The following is a 17026-nucleotide window of genomic DNA, read 5'->3' as shown; positions in this document are numbered from 1 at the left end:
TTTCTGTGCATCGCCTCGAGGCACCCTGGGAGTGTCCCCCCTATAGGATGATAGTTTTGCACGTTTCTTTATTTGATCTCCTATATAGGATAATGTCATTTAGTCTCTCTTGTCCTAATCTGCTTTTTTCCTATGGTGGGTGCTTTAGGGCAGGACTCTGGGGCTGAAAACGAGGGGTTATACTTACGTGGAATTGTTAAGGATTGACAGTTCTCAACCGAACAAATGGTGACAGTTAGATGCAGTTCCAAGAGTTGGTTCTGTTTAATGGTTGAGAGTGTCTCATCCCAGTGAAGGGGTATTTGATCACCCCATCGGTAACGTTTGTCCTGCCTCACTGGGGCATCATTGCGAAATAGAAGTCTTTTTCACTTAGGGTACTTGGAAACTATTTTGCTAAAACTAGAATTGGTGTTAAAAGGTGGTTAAAGCATAGACTTATTAAGGTTTGTTCTATTTTCAAAAACGTTTTAAATGGCTACACCACATTAGCTCTATTTGGCGCCGACAAATTAACTGGCGAGAATTACGCTAGTTTGAAACACACGATCACAACAATACTTATCATTGATGATCTCATGTTCGTCTGTGGAGGATTGTCTTCCTATTCCAACTCTTAATGTCACTCGAAGTGTTCGAGAGGCCTACAAGCATTGGACACGGGCGAATGAGAATGCCCGAGCCCATATCTTGGCTAGTCTTAACGATATTTTGGCCAAGAAGCATGAGCCCATTGTTTCAGCACGTGAAATCATGGAGTCCTTACGGGGGATGTTCGGACAACCTTCTGGACAGTTCAAGTATGAGGCTCTTAAATGCATCTTCAACTCCGAAATGGAGGAAGACACCTCTGTTCAAGAACATGTGCTTAATATGATGGTCCACTTCAATGTGGTAGAGATGAATGGGTCTAGGATCGATGAGGGCAACCAGGTTAGCATAATCTTGCATTCGTTACTGAATAGCTTCCTGCACTTTGTTAGCAATGCGATTCTTAACAAATGGACTATACCCTTACAACTCTCCTCAACGAGTTGTAGACATTTTAATCCTTACTAAAAAGTAGGGAGAAGAGGGAAGGTGAGGCAAATGTTGCCTTGTTTTCAAAGACGTTCCATCGAGGTTTAACCTCTTGAACGAAGTTTACACCTTCTACTCCTTTCACTGGAAAGTGGAAGAAGAAGAAGGGTGGTAAGGGGAAGAGGAAGACACCTGCTAACCTACACCCTGTTGCCCAACAGAATAGGCGTCTGGTGCCTGTTGACAAGAGAAAATGTTCCCACTGCAACCAAGACGAACACTGGAAGAGGAATTGTCCTCGCTGGCATAAGGAGAAGAAGGCGCAAAGGCTAAGGCCAATGCTAAATCAAAATAAGGCAAATGTGATTTACTAGTTTTGGAAACTTGTTTAGTGGAGAATGATGATTCTGCCTGGATTATTGATTCAGGTGCCACTAATCATGTTTTTTCTTCTTTTCAGGGGATTAGATCCTGGCGACAACTGGAGGCTGGTGAGATGACGTTGCGAGTAGGCACCAGGCACGTCGTTTCAGCTGTGGCAGTGAGAGGAGTCTAGTTGACTTTACAGAAGAAATTTCTTGTTTTACATGATGTATTTGTAGTTCCTGAGTTGAAAGGGAACTTAATTTCTGTAAAGTGCTTGTTACAGTGTAAATATACTATTGAATTTAATTTGAATAAAGTGTTTATTCATAAAGATGGAGTAGAAATCTGTATAGCAAATCTGGAAAATAATTTACCTGTGCTAAGGCCGTTAGCAACGAGTTCCCTTCATAACATAGAGATGTTTAAAACTGTCATAACTCAAAATAAACGTCAACGAGTTTCTCCAAAAGAAAATGCCCAACTTTGGCACCTTCGATTAGGGCATATCAATCTCAATAAGATTTAGAGGTTGGTGAAGAATGACCTTCTAAGAGAGTTAGAAGAATATTCTTTACCTGTGTACGAATCTTGCCTTGAGGGTAAGATGACTAAAAGACCTTTTACTGGAAAAGATTATCGAGCCAAAGAGCCTCTAGAGTTAGTACATGTTTACCTCTGTGGTCCGGTGAATGTGCGAGCCATGGGAGGCTGTGAGTATTTCATCACCTTTACTGAAGATTACTCTAGGTAAGGGTATGTTTATTTGATGCAACAGAAGTCTAAATCCTTTGAAAAGTTCAAAGAGTTCAAGGCTGAAGTTGAAAATGCATTGGATAGACGGATTAAGACACTTCGATTGAATCGAGATGGAGAGTGTTTGGATTCGGGGTTCTAGGACTATTTAATAGAACATAGAATCGTTTTCCAACTCTCAGTGCTGGGTACACCTCAGCAGAATGGTGTAGCGGAGAGGAGAAACAAAACCTTGTTGGAAATTGTTCGATCGATGATGAGTTACGCTTCCTTATTTTGGGGTTTTGCAGTAGAGACTGCAGTATATATACTCAACTGTGTTCCTTCCAAGAGTGTTGCGAGAATACCTCTGGAGTTGTGGAATGGTCGTAAAGCCAGTTTACGTCACTTCCGCATATGAGGTTGCCTAGCACATGTGCTTGAGGCTAATCCAAAGTAATTGGAACCACAGTCGAGGTGTGCCTCTTTGTAGGCTACCCCAAAGGTACATGAGAGGGTTACTTCTATGATCCGATGGAAAATAGAGTGTTTGTTTCTACGAATGCTACATTCTTGGAGGAGGATCGTATAATGGAGCACAGTCCACGTTGTAAGATCGTGTTACGTGAGCTTTCTAATGAAACTACTGAAACGTCAACAAGAGTTATTGAAGGGCCTGCTTCATCAGCAAGCGTTATTTATGGTAGTTCATCTGGTAGGTCGGTTCCACCTCAAGAGTTGAGGGAACCTCGACGCAGTGGGAAGGTTGAGAACCCACCTGTTCACTATCTGGGTTTCACGGAAATCCTGGCTACGGTAGCCCATCGTGACGTTGAGGATTCGTTTTCTTATCAGAAGGCAATGAAAGATGTTGACCGGGATGAATGGATCAAAGCCATGGATCTCGAGATAGAGTCGATGGTTTATGAATATAATATGATTATATTTATTATTTATTTTTGACAATTATGAGATAATTGTTGCCCGACTTTTTCTCCGTAACCGAATGATAGTGGGAGGTTGCATTCAGTTTTCGCAACTGAAGGATAAAATAAAAATTGTTGTCATTTTGCAAGGAATCAGACATTCGCTCACATTTTGTGTATACTGCCTATCGCATAGCAAATCGATAGCATAAATGACAGCTCAAAGTTTCTTAACGATCGTATACACGCACGTGGTTTACTAAACGATCGCATAGGATTTGCTGAATGATCTTCTAGCTTTTTCCAACACGATCGCGTGCCCGAGCATTTACTAAACGATCGTGGCCCTTTTACTAAATGATCGTGTACCTCTACCTAAACGATTAAGCATCATCTATACAATAGATACCTGACTTCTCCCACTTGTTTGGTCGTGGTATACGATTGCCTTTTCCTCCATCCCTCTACCAAATCCAATAGAGCCCATACCTCCTGGATTCTCACATTGAGAATACCGAGGGTTTCAAGTGGTGGTGTCTTCCCTGCCGCCGAGTTCATTCTGAGTTCGTTCGTGGGTAGACGACCATGATTTAGTGGACGATTGCTTAGACGATCTCAGGGAGAGCAAGAAGAGTAGTCCTTGGATGATAACGAGTTTTCTGTGAAGAAGGGTTCTTCTACTGGTATGTAATTCGTTCTTGTTGTTTAAAGTTTTCATGCCTGTAATTTGTTGTATATTACATAACTAGTTTGTTTGATTATGAATGCAGTAATTTTGTCACAATGAGTTATGAACAATCTTGCTTCCGCTCAAAGGTACTCTTTGAAAAGAGCTCCTTCAGGGACAACAACTGTTGTTGATGGTCCAGCTTGATCAATAATTTTTTATTGATTTATCTGTAGTATATTTGGTCATTTCATTCAATACTAGTTTACTGCGAGGTTCATTCAATACTAGTCTTCTTGCGGATCAAGAACAATCCACCTTTTTTCTCTTTAGGGTATCCTACAAATAGGCATAATTTTGAACATCGTTCCAATTTCTTAGGATTTTACACTAACACATGTGCTAGGTATTCCCAGATTCTAAAGTGGCGTAACTACTTTTACGTCATCTCCATAACTCATATGGTATTTCTGAAACACTTTTTAGGGAACCATGTTCAGAATATATACGACAGTCTGTATAGTATATCCTCAAAAGGACTGAGGTAACTGAGCATATCTCATCATTGAACAAACCATGTCTAACAAGGTTCGATTTCTCTTTTATGCACACCATTTTGTTGGGGTGTTCAAGGTGCTGTAAGTTGGGATTGAATTCCATGATCTATTAAATAGTTCTAGAATTGTAAATCCATCTACTCATCGTTTCGATCTGATCGAAGTGTTCTAGTTCTTTTACCTAATAAGTTTTCAACTTTCATCTTAAATTTTCTAAATTTTTCGAGAGTTTCAGACTTGTGACTCATTAAGTAAATATAGCCATATCTAGAATAGTCATAAAAAAAATTGATGAAATATTTATATCCACCTCGAGCTTTTACATTCACCGGACCACAAAGGTCTGAATGTATAAGTTATAGGGGTTCTTTGGCACAAAGACCTTTTCCAGAAAAAGATCTTTTAGTCATTTTTCCTTCAAGACATGATTCACATAGAGTTAAATAACTTTCTTCTAATTGATTTAGATGACCGTTTTTAATAATCTCTCAATCCCGTTGAGATTTATGTGACCAAGTCTGAGGTGCCCAAGATAGGCATTAGGAGAAATTTTTCGTTTTTTATTTTGAGTCTTTGCCGTTTTAAAAATCTATATATTTAAAATGGCTTTTGCTTAAGTTGGTTTTAATACATACAAGTTATTTTTAAGTCTAGCAGAACAAATATGAACACCTCTTGAAAAAACGAACACTTCATTGATTTCAAAAGATAATTTATACATATTTTCTAACTGACAAGATATGGAGATCAAGTTTCTTTTTATTTTGGGTACATGATATACATTTTTTAACAAAATGAAAGATTCTCCAAAATAGAACTTGATGTCTCCCACTACTTCAGTTGAAATGACTTCTCCTGTTCTAACCTTGCAAGTCATTTCGTGTTTTGAGAGTTGAGTCCAAGAACTAATATCCAGGTTAAGTGTGAACTTTACACTAAGTATATTTCAATTACAAGTAAATCTGATTACCTTTTTTTTTCCTTTTCTCCTCTCTTTTCAGCCAAATATTTCGGACAGTTGCGTTTCCAATGCTCGTCTTCTCCACAATGAAAACAATTTCTCTTAGAAGCCTTGGTGTTCTTAGCAGTAGGTTTTTTCCTCCCTTTTACCTTCTTCTTTATTTGGATACTTTTATTTTTGGAAGAGGAAGGGGCAGACTTCTTTTTATCTGAAGGCTTCGATCTCGAAGATGATCCCTTTATATATTTTTTTCTGTGAAACAACAATTGCTTCACTTTCTTTTAATTTCATCACCGATTGGTAAGTCTGAAGTTCATTCAATAGAGTAATCAGATTGTTATTAATCTTATTCATTACAATATTAGTTCAGAAGGTCAAGAAGCTCTTCGAAAGAGACTCTAAGAACATACTAACTTGACTAGTCTCATCCATGATAGCGCCATGAGCTTCTGCAATGTTAAAATGGACCATAATGTCCAGGATATGCTCCCTAACATTGGTTCCATCTTTCATTCGTGAGTTATAGACTCATGTCGTACTGAAGATGACGGTTGCTCGAATATTTCCTGCAACGATGCCATAATCTCACGAGCAGTGGGCATGGCTTCATGTTTCTTATTGAGCACATCGGATATGCTCGCCAAGATGTAGGCTCTCGCCTTCTCGTTAGCCCTTACCCATCTATCATAAACTTCATGAACATTTCAGTTAGTATCTGAACCAGGAAGAGGAAAACATTCCTCCGTTAAAACAAACCTCAGGTTGTCAACCACTAATATTGTGTTTATATTCGATTTCCAATTAGAGTAACCTTCTCCATTGAATTTGTCGGAAGCAAGAAGTTGTATAATCGAGTTTGACATTGTTGAAAAATAAATAAATTCTATTAAATTTATGCATTTAAAACCAATTTTAGCAAAAAAGTAATGAAGTACCCATATTTCTTTATTTATTTGCAACGATACTTTAGCAAGTTAGAATAGATGTTACCAAGGGGAAATCAAATATTCTTTCACTGAAGCAAGATAATCTTAACCAAATACTATATTTGGAATAACTCTTATTCCTATAGTTATTTGGTTATTGTTTTCAATCAAGAACTTTACTATTATTTAGTAACTCTTGTAAGTCTAACCCACCATTTTCAGAACATATAGAACAGTATGAACATGTCCCTGAATTAGAAGACAACGCTCAAGATGGAACTATAAAATCCTATTCATTTTTGAAGCCTGGATTGTTTCAAATCCTATGTTACAACTCTCCAAAGGGATCGTTGTGGCTAACAACTAGCTAGTGCCGCCTTGTAACGACCCGACCCCTTAGGACTCAAGCTAGGCCGTTACTAAACACAAGCATGCATGGATCTTAAAACAAAACCATTTTATAGTGAAATAAATGCTAAATAAATAAGGTAAATTCAAAAGACCTCCATTAAATTCAATTATTGAAAACAAATGATAGGGTACCCATAGATCATAAATGATGATAAATAGGTCTGAAAACAAATCTTAACAGTAAGTTTCAAACATCAAAACTGAAAGTTGAAAAACATGAAAAGAAATTTAAATATCATGAGCGGAAGCATAATACTGGTCCCCAGTGGCTCGATCATGGATTCCGCTTGTCATTCATTGGTGCGTCTATGCTCTTACCTGAAACATCAACATGAGAAAAGATGAGTATAAAATATCCAGTAAGTAACCCTACTATTGGGATCAGGCTAGACATCTATGTTCTCTAGATACCTACCTTTGGTGGAACGTAAGCATTCTCATAGTCCTCATGGGACACATACTACTGTAGTTAAGTATACCCACTACCTCTAGTAAGTCCCGTAGGACCCATAACCTCTGGTGAACCCTGAAGAAGACACCACGTCTAGTGAATCCCGAAGGAAACACAACATTTGGTGAATCCCGAAGGAAAGCACCACCTCTAGTGAATCTCGAAGGAAACACAAACTCTGGTGAGTCCCGAAGGAAAGCATCACCTCTAGTGAATCCCAAAGGAAGCACAACTTCTGATGGATCCCAAAGGAAACCACTACCTCTAGTGAATCCCGAAGGACACACAACCTCTGGTGAATCCCGAAGGAAAGCACCACCTCTAGTGAATCCCCAAGGAAACACAACGTCTAATGGGCATCTAACTAATCAGTGAGGACACTATCACAATCCAATAACACAAGTATCATAACATGGTTCTATAACATACATATAAATCTCATCGTTGTGGTTCTATAACATATATATACATCTTGTCATCCTAGTCCCATAACATACATATACATCTCATTATCTTGGTTCTATAACATACATATACATTTCATCATTATGGTTCTATAACATACATATAGATTTCGTCGTCATAGCTCTATAACATACATATACATCTTATCATCCTCAGATTTAGCAGGTTCTCCAAGAATAATAATATACTCAAATCATGCTAGCATTCAAACATCTCTATGCGCAACCTCATGTTAGCAAGGCATACATAAACATCAAACCATCAATATATCCTTAGTAAATCATAATTATCAATACCTGGCTCTAGTCCTTTCAAACCTTAGTCAATGAAGGCATACATAAACACCATGCTAACTAATAATCCTTAATAAACCATAATTATCATTGCCTGGCACTAAGGCAATTCTAGTAGTAAGATTACTTACCTCAAATTTGGTCACGAATATTAGTCCATGAAATTAATCTTCTTTAAAACCTTTGGAAAACTTGATTCAATCCTAAAACATAAATTGCCAAATTTAATTTACCGACCATGGTCTAAAATCATGTATCCAAAATTTTAAATTAACCCTTTGGGGGCTAAATCTAATTAACCAAATTGGTCCAAATATCTCTAATTTAACTTACCAAAAAAAAAAAAAAAAAAGAATGAGGCTTGATGCGTTGTGAATGTAATACGATTATGGTGTATATTTGCGGTGATGAGTTATGTGTTGCACATACAAGTTTTCATAGTGAAACCAAAGTATAAGCCTCACTAGGTTTCCTGGTGAGTCTAGGGTCAAACATAGGGACTACTGAGTAAATATGTGACAATAAATTTGATTCCTTTGTGGTGGTGAAAATAAATAAGTTGGATGGTGTTTTGATTAAGTATATTTCCTATGCGACGGATCGAGTAAAGGGTTGATGAAATCGAGAATTACAATGAGTATGCGATGAACGGGTTGAGAAGGGATTTAGTTAACACTTCCTAAGATTGCGTTCAATGCTACACATATACAACAACATGTCATCTCTCAATGCAAATGCCACAGTTCCTATTTCTAGGATGCATGTGATGTATACGATAATGTCGATAGGACTTATGTTTAAGCCTCTATTCTTGTCAGTGCGATGATGAATGATGCACAAATACACAAGGTGACCACATACTATCATATCCTATTTCTACGGTGCATGCGATGCATAATAGCAAACAGAACTTATGTCTAAGTTTATATCTCTTGCTTATGCGGTTCTAATCTGACTCTCTCAAGCCTAGATTCTAATCTGACTCTCTCAAGTCTAGATTCTTTCTTTAGACTACTCTCTCAAGTATCTCTAAAGGGTGAATGATGCATACATAAGACAAGATAATCGCATAAAGTGTAAATCTTAGGTCATGCTAGCTAAGTACTTCTCAACCCATTCAGAGATTTAGCTACTCATGCGAAGTAAGGGGAGATTGAACTTAAGTAATGAGATTTCCATTGTCTATAAATCAAATGCAGAATACAGAATAGCTATAGAATGTAGAGATAAGAAGCCCGGTAGCAATGTCTTGCTTCTCGTGGCCTTTTACACTGTCTTTTCACTCCAACTCTGCCTAGATGAATATCCTTGCTTTCGCAAGTGTTAGCCCTCTTTCCTTTTGTAGTGCTTCCCGGCAGTCTTTCGAGTTGTCCAGGAATGATCTCTTGACGTCTTCTTCTCTTCGCTCGTCTCCATCTTCTCAGCATAAGAATAACTATGAACAGACTAACGGCTATCATATTTTGTATATGATCTAACTTGTTCTATATGACGAACTCCTCTAACGATGGTGGCCTTTGGTATTTATAGAGCTCAAGGTGAAGAAGCTTTTCTCTCCAATGATTGCAATAATGGGCGGTCATTAAATCTCCTGCTCCGATGCGCCGATTAATGGTCATTAAAAGTTGAGTGTACTTGCTACAGTGTGTCGTTAACGGCTTTCTGTCCCATCATGATTTATTATGCTATCACCTTGATGCGTAGTTTTTATGCGGCCACCTTCTTGAGCAACTTCTCGCGAACGCCTACGATCGCATGACTTTGCGATCACAATCTTTCAATGCGCGTGGACGCCTAATTCCTTGGATCACGATTTATCTGGCGCCAACGCATTTTTACTGCACAAAATAAGTAAATTAGCTGCTTTTATGAGATGCGCGCATGCGATCGCAATTTCTTCAGTTTAGCACTTTTGGACATGATTGTGTATATTTTTACCGTCGCAATTTCTCATTGTTTTACTTATTTATGCTGTAATAACGTGTATTTCTACCCGTTATCAAGGCTTGATCGAAAATTAGTTTCGAAAAATAGATCTATTAGCGAACCTGACAATGAAAACAAAACCCATGTTAAACAACTTGATTTCCACAATTACCCTTAATCCAAAACCCCAAAGTGTTGAAATTCACCAATCTTACCAACTTAACAATGTCTCAATTCTATAGCAACATCTCGAAATCTCCAAACAATTATCCAAAACGTAACCTAATGAAAAATTGCTTCAAAGCCTCTCCAAAATTTCAATCTTGCTTCCAAAACATTATGGATAACATTAAATTTAAGCCAAACTAAATGAGTAATCAAGACCTTTCAGGAAAACTCATAAAACACCCTAAAACTTACCAAAATCCTCAAAAAATCAATCCTTATAACTCTGGACAACATGTTCCTGGCTTTAAAACTTCTCCCAAAACTCGAAATTCTGGCGGGAACCTAGGAAAAGGTAGTGGCAACGGCGCTGGACCGGCAGCGACAAGCTCAGCCACGACGTATGGTTCTGGACGGCGCGGCTTCGACGGAGATGGGAGGTGTGCCGTTGGTAGATCTAGGCTGAGACGCGTGGTCGGTTGGCTTGAAGACTTCGTGTGGCTGGGTAGTCATGATGGCAAACGCGACTGGCAGAACGAGAGGGTTACGAGGCTCAGGTTCAGGTGTCGGTGCAGGAACTCAGATTCGTGGCTTCAAACGGCGCGAACGGAACCAACAAATCGGTGCGAACAGAACCAACAAATCGGAGGTGAAGATCGACGACAACTGGGACGAGGCTTCAATCAAGGAGTAGGCGTGCGACTTGGCGGTGACTGGACGAGGATCGGTTGAGAGGCTGAATCGAGGCATCCTTGATTGGAACCGGCGACGCGACTGACAACGAAGCCTCAATAAGTGATAGGCGATATCGGACGGTGGAAGAAGGACCGACTGACACATGATGACGACAGACGGCTACACAGGCGTGAGAGGAAGGTGGCGCGGCTGGGGCTTGAAGGCGCTAGCACGTCGATGAGAGGGAAAGAGGGGGAGAGAGATTAACATAAAGTTTTATTTTGTTAAAAAAAAATATTTTCTTTTGTTTTATTTTATCCCCTTTATTTGTAAAACACACACATATATATATATCAAAATAATTTCCTTTTCCTCTACAAAATCCGAATTTCAAAATAGAAACAATTCTCCCAATATTATCTCAATTTCTGACATTAATTTTTTTTCTAAAAAAATAATAATTTAATTTGATGACTCCTAAATTTCCCTTTAAACAAAACTAAATTTCAAAATTAAAAAAAATTACGAAAAACTCAGGATGTTACATGCCTAAAATGATAGCAGACGCAACATAGGAATCTTACCGTTCATACTAATGGAGGAGACCATAGGATATGTTGACATATTTCTTTCCCCCACTTAACATGGACTATTTCCCCCATTCACCTTGTTATTGACCCATACAAACACTTTCTGAATGGAGTAGTTGCGGTAAAACCGACAAGAAGCCGAGCATGGATCTCACGGTGTGAACTCTTGGGGACGTGAGAGCTAAAAACAATATATTAGATATATTGTTAACCTCCCACTGAAGTGTTCTAAATATTTGGGTATTCTTTTACTTAGGTATATTCCGGCTAATTTTAAACAACCTAAGTCTATGTGATTTATACAAATATAATGTTTATATTTGGATTTTAACGTACAATATCTAGGTGTTAAACCAATTTTAAACCTCACACCACTCACGCAAGCTCATAAAACTGGTTAACAACGCGCAATATTTCGGTCATAATACCCAGGTAGGAGGTGTTACGTAAACCGTCAACTTAAGTACCTCTAACCTTAGATAGGATTATAAACTGATTGATTTTGTAACCGAAATTTATAAGATAACGACCTATTTTAACTATTAAAACAAGTTGTTAACCTAAGTGAGCATGCTGTTTAACTTTGTTATGAATTTTAATGTCTAATCCAAATTTATAATACCTTATAAAATAGTAGACATACTTTCAAATCATAACATACATCAAAGACATTCAAAATTAATGTAACATTATATTAATTTTAAGAAACCCTAAACATGCATACTGTATATTATAACTAACTTATAACAAAATATTATGCATGCAACATGCTTTCCTATGGTGAGATTTTAAGTCTAAATAGCATATTATATGCACAAATATGTTTAATTCAAATATAATATACATCACATGCATAAAATAATTAAAATAATTAAACAACACCTATATGATTCAACTTTGGCATCCTAAATAAGCAAAATTATTAATTATTACAAAAACAACCCAAACACAGCTTCAAAAGAGGACTAGACTGCTCAACCCGACTCAAATTGGACCAGAATCGCCCGAACCGACCTCCAAATGGTCCAAATGAGGTTGAACTGGACCAGATGTTGTCGAACCAGACCGGATGAATATCGAACCGGTCAAACCGGATATCTTTCCGCACGAACCGGCTTACGAACGCACACCTTTCTGAACTGGGATGAACAGCGTCGCGACGCTGCATCCCAGCGTTGCAACGCTTCTAGAAAAAAGATGAATAACATTGCACCGCTTGATGAACAACATCTCAACACTGTCGGGCAGAAGCTCGAATTCTGAAAACTGCAAATCGACCTTGCTTGCTTTTCTCTTCAATTACAACCTAATTTAGACTCTATTGACTCCAATAAAATTACAGACTTTAGAGCACAAATTTAAGCTCATCAAACAAGAGTCAATTACAAATTAAACTTCATAATTAAAGAGAATTTTAATGCCAAAATTGAATTTTCACTATATTAGTCAACCAAACATGCAATTATAGAATTTCACCCACCAAACTTAAATTAACGTTAATTGAATGCGCAAATCATTCTTTGATACCAATTGATAGATAAAACTAACATGCAATAGAAGAAATCAGAATCATAAGCATTCTAATTACATTTAACTTGAGTTTTAAAGCATGCAATAAAACTGTCATAAAATAGGGTTACATAAGAATACTACCTTTGATATAACTCTTCAAATCCTTGCCCCTCAGCACGAAATCAACCTCCAAATGTTCAGTAGACTACCAAGAGGAGCTTCTCTACTATTTTCTAACTTGGATCAAGAGTTGGAATCTCAACTTAAGGCCAATTTATTAAGGGATAAGGAGGGTTATTAGAGAGGAGTAGAATTTTAGCAAGAACTCTTCAGCTTCAACTTATTGACACCTCAAGGAGCTGAAGTTTAATGGGCTAGGTGTTTGGCTTGGAGGAAAACACTCCATTTGACGATGCAAAATTGGAAAACTCCACTCAATAGTGGAATTTTCCAATTTTTGATTTTCAATTCCTTTTTTAAATTTGAGTTTTAATCTAAATTCCATTAAGACTAAAATTAATATTAAAATCAAATATGAATTTGATTTTTAGATTGAAACAATTTATTTACATTAATTAAATAATTTTAATTAATTAGATAAATAATAATTTAATATCAAATATTAAATTAATCAAACACCTAATTTATACATGAATCTTATTCATGCAATTCAACATTTAAATCAATATTTAAATATTTCAATGTCTCTAATTTTTTTTAATTTATACAAAATTAAACATTTTAATTGTATCAAATACAATTTATTAAAACCCTAGTTGAATTTGCACACTTCCAATTCAAAAATCCTAAATTTTGATTTTGAACATTTCAAATCAGCTCAATTCACTAATACAAGATATAAGTTTACGAGCTAATAGAGGGATCTTATAGAATTACAGATCATGAGTTCCAATGATTTGAGATTAATTGGCTAAACTCTTTTAGACCAAATTATTCAATATTCGTTAACTACCAAGACACACCACTATAGCTCAATAGTCATACTCTCCTCACTATAGATATATATCTGTCTATTTTAACCATAATCAGTAAGTCAATCTTTCACAGGTTGTTCGTATTTTCAGCTAGGTCAAAATTACTGTTTTACCCCTGTAAATACATATTGCTCCTTAAGCTCTCACTGATGCTCCATTGAACAATTTGGTTTATAGTCTAACTTATAAACTATGTCCCTCTCGATCATGAGAGGACAGGGCCCCATTGTTCAAGATCAGGAATCAGTGCTTAAGAGAAAAACCTATCTTGTTGATGTATCAGCCCTTTCAACAACCCTTGTTGAAGTTGAAGGAACTCTTTTCAAAGAGAACCAGTGAGTGGAAACAGATCGTTCCAAACCCCTTGTGAAAGAACAAACACATTTACAATCAAACAACAATAGTTATGCATAAACTTTAGATTATAGCATGCTTCAAGAAGAAAAACAGAAGATCAAGTGAATATACCTTTAAAGAACCTTTTCTTCTCGTACTTCCTCAATCCAACAGCACGAACGTTCAACAACACGAATGCAACGCCTTAGCAATATCCTCGAACAGCAACGAGTAACACTCGACCCTCGACCCTCGAACAGCAAGCAGACACCATCACGAGCCTACCTTGATATTCTGGGTGTGAGAATCGAGGAGTTATGGGCTCTGTACGGATTTTGTAGAGGGAAGAAGGAATTGAACGATCGTTTAGACGATCGAATAAGTGGGAGAAGACAGAAGTCTATCGTATAGACTTGGGTACTCGATCGTTTAGAAGTGAGTGTCCATCTTATAGCAAAACTCGATGCAAGGTCATTTACACTCTTAACTTATCGTATAGCTTTTGGTTTTAATTCCTGTTCAATTATCAATCGATTATGAAAAAATAAAACTGATTTTCATTTTAACCACCAGTTACCATAATTGATTACAACTTCCCACTTAGTTGGTTATTAGGAGAAAAAATCGAAACCAATTATCTCATAATTGATGTAAATAAATGTTATATTTATAACCTATAGTTTTAATATCACATCTCATGCAAAATATAAACCATGGTTCTTTTTCTCCTTTATTAATTCCTTCAATTAGTGTATCTAATACATGAAATCTATTATATCCCATATAATTGAATCAATTTAATAATATCATATATAATCAAACTCTCTCTTGTTAATTTGAACACTTCAAATTACCCAAAAACTGATTCTCAACATGAATCCATTGAGCTATCAAGGGGACCATATGGACCTGTAGTTTGAAGCTCAAACGATATGTGAATAACTAACTAAACTCTTTAATCACGATATTCACCATTTGTTAACTGTCGGGCACTCCACTAAAGATCGACAGCTGCACTCTTCGCACTACAGATATATTTTTGTGTTCACCGGATATAACCAGTCAACAGTACGATGACCCTTCACAAATCACTCGTAAGTACAGCTAGGCTAATTTATCATTTTGCCCATGTAGTTACATCTAACTCTTTAAGTACCACTGATTCCTTTAATGAACAATACATCATAGTCCTACTATGAGTAAACCCTTCTCGGGTCAAGAGAAGGTGTGGCACCACATTGTTCAAGCACCGGAATCAGCCATTAAGGGAGCAATTTATCTACTTACCCTGCTTCGGGGAAGAAGTGAATTCCGTCTTGTGTAGTTGAATTTGCAGCTCCACAATCAGACGACCCCAAAGTGGTAGGTTTGAGTCGGCGATCTAACTACTCGCACCCATGCAAATCAAAGGACTGCCCCTCATAGGTAGAAGTTCACAACTCACTCAGAATTAAGGTCATGTTACCTATGGTCATCCTAATGAAATGAAAGTGTCCGTCATGAACGACGTTATATAATGGTACTAAACATGTCGTGGTCCGATCTTATACAAACTCCTTTGTATAAAGCATCCTTGCTCGCGTCTCTAACACATGAATGGTCAGGATCAGACCATTTGTAGCATTTTACAATATTTGTAACATCTACAAAGCAGGCCACACTCGTAGTGTCACCAGGATAAGGTTTCCCTTCTTTATCCATATACTACAGACCATTTAGGTTATTACTTAAAGTACGATCCACTTGTATGTCTCCACATACATGCTTAAGTTACAACGACAACTAGAGATCTTAGTTTATTGGTTTGTGGTTAATGCAACTAAAATATCTCATATTTCATAGACTGTAGTGAATAAAATATCTCATATTATTACATCACAAATGTTTGTTCATACATATGTTTACAAATTACAAGACCCTACGAGATTTAGGGTATCATCCCCAATAATCTCTCATTTGTCCTAAAGCTAGTGGGGTGTATAAGATAATTACAAGTACAAAACAATAAAATAGGGCACAAAGGCCCAGTAAAAACATCTCCCACTTGCCTTAGTCCAACTGCGGTCGGTCCCGTAGACCCATACTCTGTAGGTAATCCTCAAACACTATAGTCGTGAGAGCCTTCGTAAAAGAATCAACAACGTTCTGCTCCAAATCGATCTTCGGGATAATCACGTCCTCTCGATGCACAAGCTCTCTGATGAGATGGTATTTTCGCTTTATATGCTTGTCGCGCTTGTGACTTTGAGGCTTTTTGGAATTCGCCACAACACCACTATTATCACAATAAAGAGTGATGGGTCTAGACATGTCTGAAACAACTTCCAGATCAGTTAGGAACTTTTTGAGCCAAACGGCCTCCTTAGCAGCTTCACAAGTCGCTACATATTCGGCCTCCATAGTGGAGTCAGCGATGCACCCCTACTTAGTGCTTCACCATACTACAGCTTCTCCGTTAAGAGTGAACACTGATCCTGAAGTGGATTTTTGAGAATCCTTATGTCTTAAAATCAGAGTCCATGTATCCTATAAGGATCAAATCCCTAGAACCATACACAAGCATGTAGTCCCTCATTCTCTGAAGATACTTGAAGATGTTCTTGACGGTTTTCCAATGACCCTGTCCTGGATTAGACTGATATCTACTCACTATTCCCACAGCATAGCAGATGTCAAGTCTAATACATAACATCGCGTACATCAAACTGCCAACGGTAGAAGCATAGGGGATCCATCTCATTTCCTCAACCTTGTGAAGTGTCTTAGGACACTGCTCCTTAGATAATGTAACTCCATGCCGAAAAGGCAAAAGGCCCCTTTTGGAGTTCTGCATCAAATACTTGATCAACGTCTTGTCAATGTACGATACTTGAGATAGTGCTAGCACTTTATTCTTTCGATGTTGAAAGATTTGAATCCCAAGAACAAACCGAGCCTCTCCCAAATCTTTCATTTGGAATTGGGTTGCTAGCCATTTCTAAACTGAAGTCAGTAAACCTACATCATTCCCAATGAGTAGGATATCATCTACATATAACACTAGGAAAACTAC

This window comes from Benincasa hispida, chromosome 3 (genome assembly GCF_009727055.1).
Source record: "Benincasa hispida cultivar B227 chromosome 3, ASM972705v1, whole genome shotgun sequence".
NCBI lineage: Eukaryota > Viridiplantae > Streptophyta > Magnoliopsida > Cucurbitales > Cucurbitaceae > Benincasa > Benincasa hispida.
This window is presented reverse-complemented; position numbering follows the sequence as displayed.